Below are 17,612 nucleotides of genomic sequence, written 5' to 3'. Positions count from 1 at the left end.
CGAAGAACGGAGACCGATGGCTGAAACATAGAAAATGTTTTTATTAAATAATTGTTTTTAATTATTTAAAATATGGTGATGCTTTTTATTATTTTTAAAAATAAGGGGTTTTGAGGTAAATTTAGACCCTGGGACGTAAATTTTATTGGTGTTGGTTTTTCAACAAAAAATACGAACTTTTTGACAACCCGGGTATTAAATTCACAAACTTATTTTTACTAAAACTATTTTAATGCTTTAACTAAATCCTAATTAAGACTAATGGACCTAAATTTTTTGCTTAATAGGCCTAAAGCCTTGTTAGTGATTAATTAGTATATATTATACAAAAAACCCTCCCCAAACCCCACACTTTTACACGCCTCAAAGTCTGAATTCTCACCTCAAAATACTCCAAATACACGACACACAACACACCAAAAATTGGAAGAAGAAAATTGAGAAAGCCAAGGAGAATTCAAAGCCAAGGTCTTGTCCCGTTTTTCGTCATCGTCAACGGTTAATCGTGCATTTATTACGTAAAGGCACGCCATATTTCTTTCCTTCAAACATCTATGACATCATAGTATTTGTATGATCATGAATTACATGGAAAAACACGCCACACTTCTTATATTTTCGTAACTATGCATGAGCATGTGTTAAACTCTTGGGTTTTGGTTCAAAAATCATGTTTAATATGTGTTAAGGGGCCGCCATGGCTAGGGTATGGATTAAGGGTTGTTTTACACGAGTTTAGAGTCCAAGGGCACGAACGAAACAAGCTGCACACGATTTAGAAACATGCTGGAACAGAAATTGGATTGTTTTGTCATAGGTGTTCGGTTGAGGGGCTGCCATGTCTAGGGTAGGACACGAGACAAGAGGCTAGGAAGGAGTCCTTCCAACCCATGAAGCTCCATGAAAGTTGTGCAGGTACAGCAGCTGGTGCAGGGAAGAAGGGGCTTGGCCTGGGGGTTTTGGGCTGGGATAGGTCGAATCTTCAGGGTCCTAAGAGGGTGTACAAGGGTTTGGGCAGGGGCTGGTGCGGCCTGGTTGGTTGTTGGTCGAGTAGGAACATGATGAATCATGGATAAGCATGAACGCGTAGGTTGCGCTTGAGAATTCTGGTGGATTCGCTGCTGCGTTCTAAGGTCTGGGCTAGTCTGGGTGTGGGCTGGGCATGGTCCAGGGAAGTTTTGGAACAGGTGGGCTCGGTGGTGGCTCGGCTGGGAGAGTCCTAGTTGGGTTAGGGGTACTGGACATACAAGGAAGCAAACACACACATGTGCAGAATTTTATGTCAAGTTCCAGCAAGTTTTTGAGTGGGCCAGGTGTCACGAACCGTAGTTCTGCTACTTAACATTTGCGGAAAAATTTAAAATTTTCTTATATAAAAATATCCATACGGTCTTCAACTCATCGCTAAAAAAATATCTTGGAAAGCATCCATCACCAATAAAATTTACTAACAAAATACTTGTTCCAAACATCCCTCACCAAAACATAAAATCAAAGTATTTTAAACTTGGGCGGTCCTCGGATCTAGCCTCCCGCTCAGTCCAAGCCTGCTCCTTGGTCCCCACCTCATGTCTCCTCATAGACATCCTCACCTGCATCGATCAAGTCTAGTGAGTCTAAATACTCAACACATATAAACTGGAAGTAACAAATACTACATAATAAAACCACATGCAACTTTAAAATAGGACATACATACTTGAAGCTTGGCTTTGAAATGAACTTGAACTTGCATACATACATAGACGTGCCTTATTTTGGAAGCTTACATAAACATGCTAGCATACTTGATCATACTTAAACATACACGACTTCATTTGCGTAGAGGCATGTTTCAAAGCAAGTGGCCTATACATAATAAACTCCTGATCAGACAAACCACAGTACTGGACTGACAGGGACGTATCCACTGCCGTATACATGAGATCCCCGTTCATGATTTAACGGGCTGGTTGGTCCCCGTTCATGATTTAACGCTTTCCAACCACGATCTAACCCGTTCATAATTTAATGGGGTGGAGAGGTCCTCGGCCACGTTCACCGACTTCCAAACCCATTCATAACTTGGTCACAAGACATTTAGCATATCTCAAAAACTTAAAATTATTTTCTTGCATGTCGAACGTTCTTACTTGGTGTTGAGGGATTCGTTGGACTTCGATTGGGGCCGCTGCTGCACATACTAACTCAATCACATGTACTTACATTTCATAACTTAGACGTAGGTACTCGTGCTCACCACTGAAGTAATTAAATATCTTATGACGTTCTATATCTCTCGCGCCTTGACCTCATTAAATCATCGTACTAACCCACGACATTGAATCCCGAACAATCTCTAAAAGATGTGTGCACATTTCCCAACAATAAAAGACATACACTTACTATTAAATCTTGAAAAGAAGCAGGAACAAAATATTTGGACAGAAGGGGTGGTGCTCTGGCGGTGAAACTATACCGCTCGGGCGCTAGGGTCCGCGCTCAGGCGGTAACAAACTTCCGCTCGGGCGCCGAGGTTACGGGGCAAAACACTCGGACAGAAAGAATAGCGCTCGGGCGGCAGAAAGTTACCGCTTGGGCGCCGAGTAAACTGGACTCCGCGACCCATAAACTTATACTCTCACAATTTCGATTACACATGCCGTAAAAATCAACGCCTCGAGACTCATCCTAGGACATTATGATCCATACTCGACTCCATAGAATGTCTCAAACATCGACGCACCCTAAACTAGCAACAAATTCGTCAACTAAAATTTCGACATCAAAACACTTCCTGCGGCTTCTAGTGTATTCGAGTGCCTATCGACACTAAGCGACACGTCAAATAACAACCCATCATCATACTAAGCATACCTAGACGCAGCAACGATCACCTATCGATTCCCAACGAAGCCTGCACCAATAAAATCTCAAGAACACATCAATACATAATTTCCTGAAAACGCAGTTTGAGCAGTCTCACGAAAAGCATCATAACTCACTCAATTTTATCCAAATATTTCTAATTTTATATCAAATCGAAGGTATCAAAAAGTTCTACGATTTTCACGTTGAAAGTTTTCTCAGATGCACGACCGAAAATTCGCAGTTTTAAGAAGAACAGTAAAAACGTGATTTAGATCTAAAATATTTCCTTAAAAATCGATCCAAACAATTATCCGCTCAAACTATGAACATCATACATGAATTTTACGCATAAAATAACGCAACGCATAATATGACATGATCGACGCAGCAAAAGAGAGATTATACGTTCCTTATAATATTCAAAAATACCGTGACGACGATATGGAAGCGGAGATTACGTGAGAGTTGATCCGGGACGAACGTGGCGCTAAAAATCTTGAGGAAAACTCGACTAAATCTCGCAAGATTTCTAGAAGAATGGGCGGCTGCTATTCTTCTCTTAGAACCCTAGTTTTGTTCTCTAAAAAATAATAAAACTGATTGTGAAGTGAGTGTGTGTGTGTGTGTGTTTAGTCGTGTACAAGTGTGTGTAAAAGTGTGTGTGTGCTTGTGTTTTAGTAAATTAAGGAGAGTAAAATTTGCTTAATTAATAATGAGCAACTAATTTAAAATACTAACTCTCCCTAAACTTTAACACAATCTCTAATTAAAAATAAAGAGGTACAAGTGCTAGACTTTAAAAGTTTTAAAATTCTAAAATTTACCTAATAATTAAATTAGGCTTTACAATACTAACAACTTAACAAATTATTTAAAACGCCCCATTCTTGACTAAAAATTAAAAATACCACATTTTAAAATACCAAAAATCGTCACCGGTTTTTTCCTCGATCCCGCTTCGAATAATCGCCTGAAACATGAAACTTGCAAAACATTTTAACGTGAATCACATAAACATAAAAAAAATCTAAAATAATGCATTTAAATAAATCGGGTAAGGCTAAGACTCATGTTAAATTGAAATAAGAAATTTAAATATTAAATAAATGCATGAGTTATATGTGTACTGAATTTGGGCACTACAGTTCCTCCCCCACTTATATAAATTTCGTCATCGAAATTAAGTCTTACCAAACAACTCTGGGTAGAGAAGTCTTATATCTGTTTCTGCTTCCCAAGTGGCTTCCTCCTTTGATTGATTTAGCCACCGGACTTTGACTAGCTTAGTCACTTTGTTCCGGAGTCTGCGCTCCTGTCTGTCTAGAATTTGAATCGGTCGCTCCTCATATGACATATCTGGAACAAGCTGCAACGGCTCATAGCTCAGAATATGCGAAGGATTCTCAAGGTACTTCCTCAGCATAGAAACATGGAACACATTGTGTACTCCGGTCAGATTCGGCGGAAGGGCTACACGGTAAGCTAATGTCCTAACTCTGTCCAAAACGTCGAACGGCCCAATAAACCTCGGACTCAGCTGCCTCTCTTCCCAAATCTCATTACACCCTTCATAGGTGCTATCTTGACGAAGACGTGATCACCAATGGAAAACTCGAGATCCCTCCTTCTCTTATCAGCATATCTCTTTTGGCGACTCTGGGCGGTCTTCATTCTGTCTCAAATGTTGACCACCTCATCTGTAGTCTGCTGAACTATCTCCGGACCAAGTTCTGCTCTTTCACCAACCTCATCCCAATGAACTTGTGATCTGCACTTCCGTCCGTACAACGCCTCGTAGGGGGCCATACCTATAGATGCTTGGAAACTGTTGTTATAGGTAAACTCCACTAGAGGTAAATTTGATTCCCATCTTCCCTGGAAATCGATCATACATGCCCGCAATAAATCCTCCAAAATCTGAATCACTCGCTCAAACTGACCATCTGTCTGCGTGTGAAAAGCTGTACTGAAAAGCAACTTCGTCCCCATGGCTGCATGTAAGCTCTTCCAGAAAGATGACGTAAACCTCGGGTCTCTGTCGGACACAATCGAAACTGGGAACCTATGTAAATGGACTATCTCCCTGATATAAAGCTCTGCGTACTGCGTCATTGAGAAAGTCGTATTCACTGGCAAAAAGTGCGCTGAATTTGTGAGTCGATCCACAATAACCCAAATGGCATTAAAGCCTCTGACTGATCTAGGCAATCCAACGACAAAGTCCATCGTGATGTTCTCCCATTTCCACTTTGGGATGGGGAGTGGCTTAACCAATTCTGCTGGCCTCTGATGCTCTGCCTTCACCTGCTGACAAGTGAGGCATTCGGACACAAACCTGCGGATGTCTCTCTTCATCCCTGGCCACCAATACAGAATCTGTATGTCCTTATACATCTTGGTACCGCCTGGGTGAATAGAATACGGAGATGAGTTTGCCTCCGTCAGAATATCTTGTCTGATCGAATCAACACTAGGCACCCACATTCTACCTCTGTATCTCACAATACCATCTGACACTATGTAGAGTACACTGCTTTTGGCTTCATCCTTCAGCCTCCATTTCTGTAACTGTTCATCTGAGGACTGGCCTGTCCGGATACGGTCTAGCAGAGAAGACTGGACTGTCAGATTAGACAGCCTTGGTGCTCCGCCCTTACGGTAAACTTCCAAACCAAACCCCTGAACCTTAGACTGAAGAGGTCTCTGCACTATTAGCTGAGCTATGACTGCAACCTTTCTGCTCAAGGCATCTGCCACAACATTATTTTTTCCCGGATGATAGCTAATCTCGCAATCATAGTCTTTCACCAGTTCCAACCACCGTCTCTGGCTCATGTTCAGCTCCTTCTGCATGAAGAAATATTTCAAACTTTTGTGGTTAGTGAAAATCTGACACCTCTCGCCATACAAGTAGTGTCTCCAAACCTTCAACGCAAAGACGACTGCGGCTAATTCAAGATCATGTGTCGGATAGTTCTTCTCATGCACTTTCAACTGCCTGGAAGCATAAGCTATAACCCGACCCTGTTGCATCAACACTGTGCCTAACCCGAGCTTAGATGCATCGGTATACAACACAAATTCTCCTTGCCCAGATGGCATGGCTAGCACTGGCGCTGAAATAAGAGCTTGCTTCAAAGTGTCGAAGCTCTTCTGGCATTCTCCACTCCACACGAATTTAGCATTTTTCTTGGTGAGTGAAGTGAGTGGCACTGCTATGGATGAAAATCCCTGAATGAACTTACGGTAGTAACCGGCTAGACCCAGAACACTGCTGATCTCCGATGCATTCTTTGGCTCAACCCATTCCTTAACGGCTGCTACCTTTGATGGATCCACTTCAATAACACTGTTAGACACTATATGACACAAAAACGCTACTTTCTGCAACCAAAACTCGCACTTACTGAACTTCGCAAATAACTTGCGACTCTGCAAAACCTACAAACTGTCCTCAAATGATGGCTATGCTCCTCATGGCTCTTCGAGTACATGAGAATATCGTCAATGAAAACTATGACGAATTTGTCTAAGTAAGGTTGGAATACTCGGTTCATGAGGTCCATGAAAATAGCTGGAGCATTCGTCAATCCAAATGGCATTACTAAGAACTCGTAATGCCCATACCTAGTCCTGAAGGCCGTCTTGTGAACATCTGCATCCTTAACCTTCAGCTGTTGATACCTTGATCGAAGATCTATCTTAGAGAACACTGTAGCTCCCTGCAACTGATCAAACAATTCCTCGATTCTAGGAAGTGGGTACTTATTCTTGATCGTTACCTTGTTCAACTCACGGTAATCGATGCACAGCCTCATACTCCGATCCTTCTTCTTTACAAAGAGCAGGGTGCGCCCCACGGTGAGAAACTAGGGCGGATAAACTCCTTGTCGAGAAGCTCCTGAATCTGCTGTTTGAGTTCTAACATTTCAGCTAGGAGCTAATCGATACGGTGCCTTAGAGCACTGTGCCTGGCATGAGATCAATAGCAAACTCCACCTCTTTCTCTGGTGGAAGGCCTACGACATCATCAGGAAAGACGTCAGGGAATTCTCTGACTACTGACTCCTCTGATAAAGACAGGGTGGGTATGTCAGGTGCAGAAATAATGCTGGCCAAGAAGGCCTGACACCCCTTAGAAATAAGTCTCCTAGCCTGCATGCAAGAGATCATGCGAGGGAAACTTCTCCATCTGGCTGGCTCAAATATGAACTGATCCATGCCCGGTGGTCTAACCAATACTGACCTCTTCTGAAAATCAATCAGAACTCTGTTCCTCGTCAGCAAGTCCATTCCTAAAATAATGTAGAACTCTGACATCGGCAGTAGAATCAAATCCGCATATATTAGATGGCCCTGCAATTCCAGATCGATATATCTGATCACGCTAGTTGCTAACAGCTCTTCCCTGGATGGGACTGTCACCGAAAAATTTATGTCTAGGCCAATGGACTTGATGTCCAGATGATTAGCAAAAGTCTCCGAGATAAAAGAGTGAGTAGCTCCTGAATCTATCAGTGCCGTCGTGGCTAATCTCTTAATGAAAATGTTCCCTGAGATGCGTTAGCACAACAAACTAACTTATATCCCAAAAATTCTACCATAAACCTCATGCAACAAAAGACTCCCACAATTCCAACTAAAACACTAGTATTCCCAATTAAAATTAGAAATGCAAGGCAAAGAAATCAATACTGTACTGAATTAAATAAATTACCAGTCAAAAGGGTATGTCTGGATTCGCCTCTTGGGCATGCATGGCGAATACTCCCCTTGGGTTGGCTACTTCCAGTGTGGGCACTCCTTCAACATGTGGTCCGTAGCTCCACATTTAAAACATTTCCCGGATCCCCATAAGCACTGACCGGAATGCTGGCGATTGCATTTCTGGAAATTACCGGGCCTCTGAAGCGCCCCCTGCTGCTGGATAGGACCCTTGCTTTTCGGCGGTCCCTGATAGGGTTTCTTTCCCGGTTGCCCCTGTTAAGGTTTCTTGAACTGAGGCCTCTGATGATGTTGCTGCTGCGGTGGAGCCTGATAGGGCCTCTTGCCCTGCCTTTCTGCCTCAATGTCCCGCTGGTCTTGTTCTGCCGCCAAAGCCCTAGATACGGCGACTGCATAAGAAGTGGGGCCAGCTACCCTCACATCACGGCGCAGGATTGGCCGCAATCCATCCATGAAATGTCTCAGGTTTTCCTAGACATCATTCGAAATGAGATGTACGAAGTAACACCCCCTCTCAAACATTCTGACAAAGTCTGCCACGCTGCTGTCCCCCTGCCTCAGTGTCATAAATTCCCTGGTCAGGTGGGAGCGTACTTCCTCGGTGAAGTACTTGGCGAAGAACACTTCCTTGAATCTTGTCCAAGACAAAGTCTGCAAGTTCACTGCCACTGATGCGCTCTCCCACCATAGCCTAGCGTCCCCAGTCAACAAGAAGGTGGCACATCTAACCCTGTCTGCATCAGTCAGTTCCATAAAGTCGAATATTACCTCAATGGATTTGATCCATCCTTCAGCTATCATTGGGTCAGTGGTACCCGAGAACTCCTTTGGACTCATCCTCCTAAACCTCTCATACACTGCTTCCGATTGGGGCCTCGCCCCCACACCCGCTGCTGTAGCCTGGTTCCCCGCAAATTGCGCGAAGAACTGCGTCATACCTGCAAGAATCTGTGCCTGCATGTCTGGAGGTGGAGGTGGATGAGCGTCCCTCCTCTCCTCACGAGCTTCTCTATCCTCGTCCCTTGTTTCACGGTCAATCACACGTCTAGGAGGCATACTGTTCCAATAATTTACCCAACATGTAAACACACATGCATGAACATACTACTAATATCATAAGATGCACGTAACTCGAACTTAAAACATAGACATGCTGAAATCAAACGTAATGCTTACTACATAACATAAATTTGAAACTTTAAAACTTACAGACTTGAGTTGTGACTTCGTGAGCTTCTTGCCACTGGCAGTAGGCATAACCCTTTACAATAACACCGCTCTGATACCAACTGTAACGAACTGTGATTTTGCTACTTAACATTTGCGGAAAAATTTAAAATTTTCTTAAATAAAAACATCCATACGGTCGTCAACTCATCGCTAAAAAATATCTTGGAAAACATCCATCACCAATAAAATTTACTAACAAAATAATTGTACCAAACATCCCTCACCAAAACATAAAATCAGAGTATTTTAAACTTGCATAAAAATATTAAAAATAACGTGGGCGGTCCTCGGGTCTGGCCTCCCGCTCAGTCCAAGCCTGCTCCTTGGTCCCCACCTCCTGTCTCCTCATATACATCCTCACCTGCATCGATCAAGTCTAGTGAGTCTAAAGACTCAACACGTATAAACTGGAAGTAACAAATACTACATAATAAAACCACATGCAACTTTAAAATAGGACATACATACTTGAAGCTTGGCTTTGAAATGAACTTGAACTTGCATACATACATAGACGTGCCTTATTTTGGAAGCTTTCATAAACATGCTAACATACTTGATCATACTTAAACATACACGACTTCATTTTGCATAGAGGCATGTTTCAAAGCAAGTGACCCATACATAATAAACACCTGATCAGACAAATCACAGTACTGGGCTGACAGGGACGTATCCACTGCCACATACATGAGATCCCCATTCATGATTTAACGGGCTGGTTGGTCCCCATTCATGATTTAAGGCTTTCCAACTACGATCTAACCCGTTCATAATTTAACGAGGTGGAGAGGTCTTCGGCCACGTTCACCGACTTCCAAACCCATTCATAACTTGGTCACAAGACATTTAGCATATCTCAAAAACTTAAAAATATTTTCTTGTACATCGAACATACTTACTTGGCGTTGATGGATTCGTTGGACTTCGATTGGGGCCGCTGCTGCACATACTAACGCAATCACATGTACTTACATTTCATAGCTTAGACGTAGGTACTCGTGCTCAACACCGAAGTAATTAAATATCTTATGACGTTCTAGATCTCTCGCGCCATGACCTCATTAAATCATCGTACTAACCCACGACATTGAACCCCGAACAATCTCTAAAAGATGTGTTAAAATTTCCCAACAATAAAAGACATACACTTACTATTAAATTTTGAAAATAAGCAGGAACTGTAACGCCCCGAAAATTTAAAAGTCCACGAAAACCACATGCATGCAATTATTAAATTCTCCTGTATTTTAATTAAATATTTTAATTGCATTAATTAATTATGTTGTGCATATTTACATGTTTAAAATATATTTTTCTACATGGTTGCATTAAAATATATTTTTAAAGGTTATTCGAGTTCTGATCGAGGAACGAAGACCGATGACTGAAAAATAGAAAATGATTTTTATTAAATAGTGGTTTTTAATTATTTAAAAATATGGGTGATGCTTTTTCTTATTTTTGAAAATATGAGGTTTTGAGGTGATTTTATACGCCGAGGGATTTTCAACAAAAATATAAATGTTTTGACAATCCGGCTAATAAATTCACAAACTTATTATACCAAAATTATTTTTATTATTTTAATTAAGTCCTAATTAAGAATAATGGGCCTAATTATCTTTTCATGGGCCTAATAAGCTTGTTTGAAGAGTTAATTTAAGTATTTAAAGTACTAAATCCTACCCCATAACCTATTCTACACGCCCCACACCCCTAGAGTTTTAAAACTCTTCCCCACCAGCAGAAAATACACGTGCACACAACCACAAATTTAGAGGAGAAAAATCGAGGAATCCTTGAGGAAAACTTGTAGCCAAAGTCTCGTCGTCGTTCTTCGATTCGTCAACGAGAATTCGTTCGTAAAATACGCAAAGACACTGCCATATTCTACTTTTTCTCATCCATCACACCATAATAATTATTTAAAATTATTTTGCATGAAAAACAAAGGACACCTTTATATATTTTCGTTTTTCTAGCATATGTGAATTTTAAAGCATGATTTATGACTCAAAAACATGTATATTGGGTTGTTAAGGGGCTGCCATGATTAGGGGTTGATAAAGGATGGTTTTACACAAGTTATAAGGCCCTAAATACACACCACACACGCTGTAAAATAATAAAGAAAACCAAGCTAGGAACCGTGAGTTTTTGGAAGGGATTGTGTATATGTGTGGTTCAAAGCACTCGTTTCTTTGCATGTGGGCAAGTGGCTCGACCAAGCTTGTTGGTTGGGTCCTAGGGGTCATGGTTAGGTCCTAGGAAGGGTCCTATGAGGGATGGGGGCTCGAGCCTTGGGCTGGGGAAGAGTCCATGGGAAGTGGGACTCTCCCCCAAGGCATGCGCAGGTATGGTTCAGGAGTTCCAGGGGCTGTGGCTCGGTTTGGGCTGGGCTAGGTTGTCTGTCAGGGTCCCAGGGAGATGGTCTAGGGTTAGTGCAAAGTCTGGAGAGGCATGGGTCGCTGCTGGCTCGAGGGAAAGTTAGAACCGTGGAAGAACAAAGGTGACGCGCAGGTGCTGTCCAAGGGCAGCGCCTTGCTGCTTGGTTCAGGGGTTCGGGCTGGGGGTGGCTCGGTTCAGGGACTAGTAAGGAGTCATTAAGTGGCTGGTGTAGTCGTTGGGTAGGGGCTGGTAGAGCCCCAAACTGCTAGGAGTCCATAGATAAAAAGGACTCTTCACACGCACACACACATGCAATCTGGTGCAAGCTTCAGTGGGTTTTTTTGAGTGGGCCAGGGCTGATTTTATGGGCTGGGCTTGCTTAGTAGGGTCCCTAGGTGGGTTGGCTAGGTTTTGGCTCAAGGTGGCTCGGGCGTGGCTCGAGTAAATTAGGAGTTGGCTCGGGTGGTTTGATTTAGTGTCAAAAACGAAAATTATAAGACTAAAAATAGATCCAAGGGTCCACGTGGGTGGCTCATGACTTGGAAGGATAGAATAAACCTTAAGAATGATATGCTTAAAATGTGGGATCAAAATAACGAGTTTTGGATTTATTCAGAATTTAATCGCCGCACGAAACGCTAATTAACGAGTTAATTGAAACGCCTAGTTTTAAGCTTAATAAAATTATGAAAAATTAGATTTAAGCTTAAATAATTATTTTAACTCTAAATTTTTAATTTGGGAATTTTATATTAAGGTTTGGTTTAATTCGGGATTAAAATACATTAATACGTCATATTTAAAGAATAAATTAAAAGTACTTGATTTAAGCTAAATAAAAATATGAGAAAATTCATGTGAGCTTAAATATTAATTTGGGACATGTTAGAGTCAATGGAATTAAGAAAAAATAAAAAATGTGAAATTTTACGTCCATGGGTAAAACGGTCTTTTTACACCTAAAAATTAGTAAACATCATGGCAGTGCCCTATTTGATGTTTTATAAGCTAATATGATTATCTGACATGTTTAAGAATTTTTATATTTTGAAATATGAGTTTTAAAAATGTTCATGGATGTTTATGATTTTTAATATGTTAAGTGATGATTTTTAAATGTCTATGATTTTTATGATTTAAATATGGACATTTGATAGGATCGGTTATTGACTAAGGAGTGTTTAGAAGGGGGGGGTTGAATAAACACTTCTATGAATTTAAAAGTTCTTTGAAAAAGATAGTTCAGTTTTATTACAAACTGAACTAAATATCCCGTCGGTCAATAACAATCAGTTAAACTGAATAAGCAGTTGCGGAAAATAAACTGATTGAAAGATAGAATATCTAACTGAAAATGAAAGGCTGCAGTAAAGACAACACAATATGTTTCTGGATGTTCGGAGATTTGAATAACTCCTACGTCACCCCTTCTATCTCAAGGATAGGATATTCACTAAAAGACTTTGATCGAGTACAACACTTGTACAGACTCACTTCAATTAGGACTTATCTATTGCCTAAACTGAAACTCTTAGTATAATACAATGATCTCTGTAAGTAACTGAACTTTAGCACTTGTTGAATTATCAATATTACAGAGTGCTAGTTTGCTCAACTTGTACCCTTGATTGCTACGAATAAGTCTAATAAGAGTGAACTGAGATTTTGACAGAGTAATAGCAAGTTTGAAATTGATAGATCGTTGTTATTCTTCAACTGCTCTTTAGTCATATTTATAGACTTGTCTTTCAACGGTAACTTTGAATTTATGTATCCGTTGATTGCTTCTTCAATATTCCTTTGGGCAATGTTCTCTTCATTGATTGTGATACGGCGTCTTAAATGCAATAGCCGAAACACATTGTTCTATGTTGTAGTGATCGAGGTGCGACTTTCCATATTCAGTTGCTGATATGATCTTTCGCGAGGTATCTTCAGTATCAGTTCTCAACTGATCAGTTTGTGTTAACTGATTTCAGTTGATAAGTGTAATAGCCGAGCCCGGTGTACGGTACGGTTTAAGCTTTTCCTTGTTATTTGGGTTATGTGATTAGATGTTTAGAGTTGTGTTTTGGGCCATAGTATTATTGGTTATTATTGTTCTTGAGGTATTAGTTGTTGTTGATTGTTCGTTTCAACGTTTCGGATCGATTTTAGTTGCTTGGAAGTTGTTCATTGCCGTGACCAGAGTGCACCCGCGCTCAGAGTAGGAGTGCCCCCGCGGTGTACTATTCATGATTTTGGAGTTGGGAAGCCGTGGCAGGACTGCACCCGCGGTAGTGCAAGGACCGCACCCGCGGTGATGACCGCACCCGCGGTGGTTGCAGCGCCGCACCCGCAGTGTTTGTGTTCCAGAATTATTGTGTTGTGCCGTGAGCTAGGCGCACCCGCGGTGCTTGTAGCAGCGCACCCGCGGTCTAGGTTTGGGCGAGATTTTAAGTTACTTTTTGGAGTTGTTGGCCATACCTTATCTTTCCCATTCCTCCATTTTCGATTTTCCTCTCTTCTTGCAAGGGTTTTCTTCCATTTCATTTGCTTCCTATCTTCTATTCGTGGATCTAGTTCGATTTTCGACTTGAGATCGAGGTTATCCGTGGTGCTAGGAAGCTAAGGTAAGTTTTTGGTAGTGTTTTCTCTTGTTTTGGGAAAGAGATGATTTGGGAGTGTTGTTTTGGCTTGATTATTGGATTATAGAGTTGATGTTGGTGTTATTTATGGATTATTATTGTAGGTGGTGTACCAAGAGTATAGTTTGGAGGTGTTCTATTGGTTTGTAAGTGGAATTTCATCCTTTGTGCTCACATGATGTTATATGTATTGTGTTTCAAAGGTTTTAATGTGTTATTCCCTTCATTTGATTCATGTTTATGTATTGATTTCATTGATATGTATATTGGAGGCATTTTATGTCTCATTATTGTTCAAAGGGAATACAAGAGAAAAGAAAGAGTTTACAAAGTGATGGTTTAAATGCTATAGAGAGTTCAAATGTTTTATTGGATTGATAGAAACATAGCTAGAGAATTGCATGCAATTAGTTTATCAATGCCCATAGGCTTGTATCCCTCAGAGTTATCGGTTTATATCGATTTGGGATACGAGTACCACAGTCAGAGATACTATTGATATCAATCCAACCAGAGAAAAGAGAAATACCATCGTATTGCTATCGTATTGCTATGCTATTGCTACAGTTATTGCTACAGTATTCATGTTTCAGAGTTGATGGTATTTATGATTTCAAAGTCATGTTTTACAGAGTATACTATGTATCATTGCTATGTAGAGTTCCACTTGCTGAGATTTATTCTCATTTCAGTTATTTCATGTGATGCAGATAAGAGCGACGGACCAGGACGTTGACTGTGGTCAGAGGTCATATGCATACGAAGATTGGAAGGATGATGTTTTACAAGTATTTTTGGGACATGATCATAGGAATGATTTTTTTGTATTTTTGTTAAATCATTTGAATGATCATGTATTTATTTTGTAAACATTTTTATGAAATGTATTTTGAAACTCCTTCCAGTGTAAGAAAATTTTAAATTCCGCTGTATTATTTTATTGTTACGGGTCAGGGTGTCACAATAAGTCCAGCTGCCGAATCAGCTGCCGAATTTGCTTTCGCGTATTAGATGATTTAATCGATTGATTTATGTTTTTGTCAAACTCCAGAATTTAGTTTCCAACAATTTCCCCCTTTATGGTGTTTGACAAAACCAAGAGATTTAACTCAGCTCTTTGTTGATAATAGATTACGCAACTGAATCATAGAATAGCTGGGTTCCTTGTAGATAATATAAAGTCTGAGAAAATGATATCAGTTGATAATAATAATCTGATTAATTCTTCAACTAATTCTTCAGCACAACTGAATCATAAAATAACTGGACAAATGATATCAGTTGCTTCAGCTGCTTTCCCCCTTTTTGTCAAATACCTCCATTCTGTCTGAGAGCTTTCTAACATCGATGGATAGAAGTTTTACATCTGAGGAGATACTTGTGGCCATAGTGGTGAAAGAAGTCTGCAGTAATTCTATCTTCTTTGAAATAGAGGTTTCCAGTCGCCCAATTCTTTGACTGTTTACATCCTGATTTGTAGAGAAAGAGTTGATGAGTCCCTTCTTCATATCTGTTACAGTTTGGATAAGAGAGTCCATATTGGCTTGAAGTTTATTCATTTTCTCTAAGTTGGATGCATGTGAATGGTCCAGCTTTAGAGTGTGAGATAGTTGTGTGTTCTGAATTTTGGAGATGGTAGAGATCATTTACTCCATATTATTCTGTAGGTGCTGAACTTCTTCCAAGATAAGTGCAACATCTGAAGAAGATGAAGGAGGAGACTGATAAGATGTTCCTGGTTCTTTAGAGATGTGCTCAAAAATGACCAAAGTTTGATCAGTTGAGACTGATTCAATAACATTTTGAACTGAAATATCAGTTTCAGTTATTTCTCCTTGAACTGGAATATCATCAGCAGTGATTTCATCTAAATCCTGAGGTGATGAAGAAGGGTTCTGTTCAGCAGATGATAAAAGCACTGAAGTTGGTGCCTCTTCAGGATGATTGATTAAAGTGTCTGGCTCATTAGTGGGGTGAACCGGATCAGTAGATAGATCAGGTTGTACAGATTCAATAGTGACCTCCGGATTGATTTGATCAGCAGAGTGATCAACTGTGGAAAATTCCTGAACAACTGACTGAATAACTTCATCAATATTTCCCAATTTCAGCTCAGCCTCAGAATACATCTTAGGAATATTAGTTGTAGGTGCTGTGTCGGATGAAGATGGAGCAATTGATGAAATACCTTTTGGTTGAGATGAAGAATCAGCAAGATCCGTGACTGGGTTTCCAACTGAATGATCAGCTGGAGCTTCTTCAGCAATTTTTTGAGACATCTCTGGGATGATCAGCTCTTGACCCATTTCCCAGTCTTTAATTTCTGCTTGTAGTGTTATCAGATCTGTTTCCAATTGAGCATAGACTGCTTTGTCGTTGAATGCAGTTGGACTAAGGGGATTAAAGTTTTGCCTGTGTTCAGCAACTATTTGCTGCAACTTTTGTTCCCGATGTAAGTTAAAGAAATATTTCTTCCTTTGCAAAGCTTGCTGAATAGAGGAGGCCTTAACTGTTTTGAGCACTAATCGTTCTAGATCAATAAATCTTTTCAACTTTGATTTATTACGCAGTTCCTTAGCAAAAACATTAACTCTGAAATTGACCAATTTCTCAAAAACTTGGTGCTTCTCTGCTGCAAATGTATTGACTTCTTGCCAGATAAGGTCAATATGAGTCTGAATTGCATTTGAGGGCCTGGGTTCTTCTTGAAGTTTACTCTTGCCCTTAGAGTCAATTTAAATGTGTGGAATAGTTAATCCTGATGTAGTTGCGTCAATATTTTCTCTGAGTATTATTCCGGTGGGTCTGGCAAATGGTAAAGAAGAGTAAGGTGAGATACTAATCAGTGGTGCTTTGACCCCTGGAAGTTTTGATGATATGCTGGATGCAGTGATGTTTGGTAGTAATGAGGATAACGGTAACTGATCCTCAGTTAAGGATGCAACTGAAACTTCCTTTGAGAAAACATCATGGATTGGCTGTTGAGTTCCTGTATCCATTACCTGATCAGTGGATGTGGGTTTAACATGATCAATTGATTTGGTCTTCAGTGTCCTTGGTTTCTTGACAATTTGAAGAGGTAGAGTCTTCTGACTATCAGAATCACTGAGAGTCAGTTTGCGTTTTGACTCTTTCTTCTTTGTCAAGTTCTTGGCAACTTTGACTGATTTGGGAGCAGCCTGCTCCATCCCAATTTCCATTTTGATCTTGATGAATTTCTCAGGGGAAAGATCTAATTTGGTTTTGGATGGTAGAATGTTTTTAGCATTGAATACCTTGAATCTTGTTAATCTGTCAGAATCATCAGCAATTAACCCTTGGTTTTTCAGCAGATAACTGAGCTGGACAGCAAAACCTTTGGATTGCTTAGCAGAAGAGAACATGTTCTTCAAAATAGTGAATAGAAGATGCTTCCAGTTGATTCGTCGTCCAGTCATGATTACGGTGATGAGTTGAAACTTTTCCAGAGTCAGAGCAGCAAACGACCCAGCCTTCGCCAAAAGCCCTTTGGCTACAATGTCTGTCAGCAGTTGCACTTCGTGCTTTAACTCCTTCTTTGGATCGGAAACTTTGATTTTCCTTCCATCTGCAGAGAGTAAAGTTTGCATCTCTTCGATTTTCGATGCCTGGATCTCAGAAATTTGTGCTAGCCCATCAGAAGGCAGTGAAAATAAATTTCCAAAATAATCTTCAGAGATGATCATTAGTTTGTTATTGATGGTAGCAGCAATGTTTTCATCAGAATTGATGAATCCTGTTGAATAGAAGTCGTGAAGCTCTTTGGGATAA

Source organism: Primulina eburnea, chromosome 5, assembly GCF_022965805.1.
Source record: "Primulina eburnea isolate SZY01 chromosome 5, ASM2296580v1, whole genome shotgun sequence".
NCBI classification, from domain to species: Eukaryota; Viridiplantae; Streptophyta; class Magnoliopsida; order Lamiales; family Gesneriaceae; genus Primulina; species Primulina eburnea.
This window is presented reverse-complemented; position numbering follows the sequence as displayed.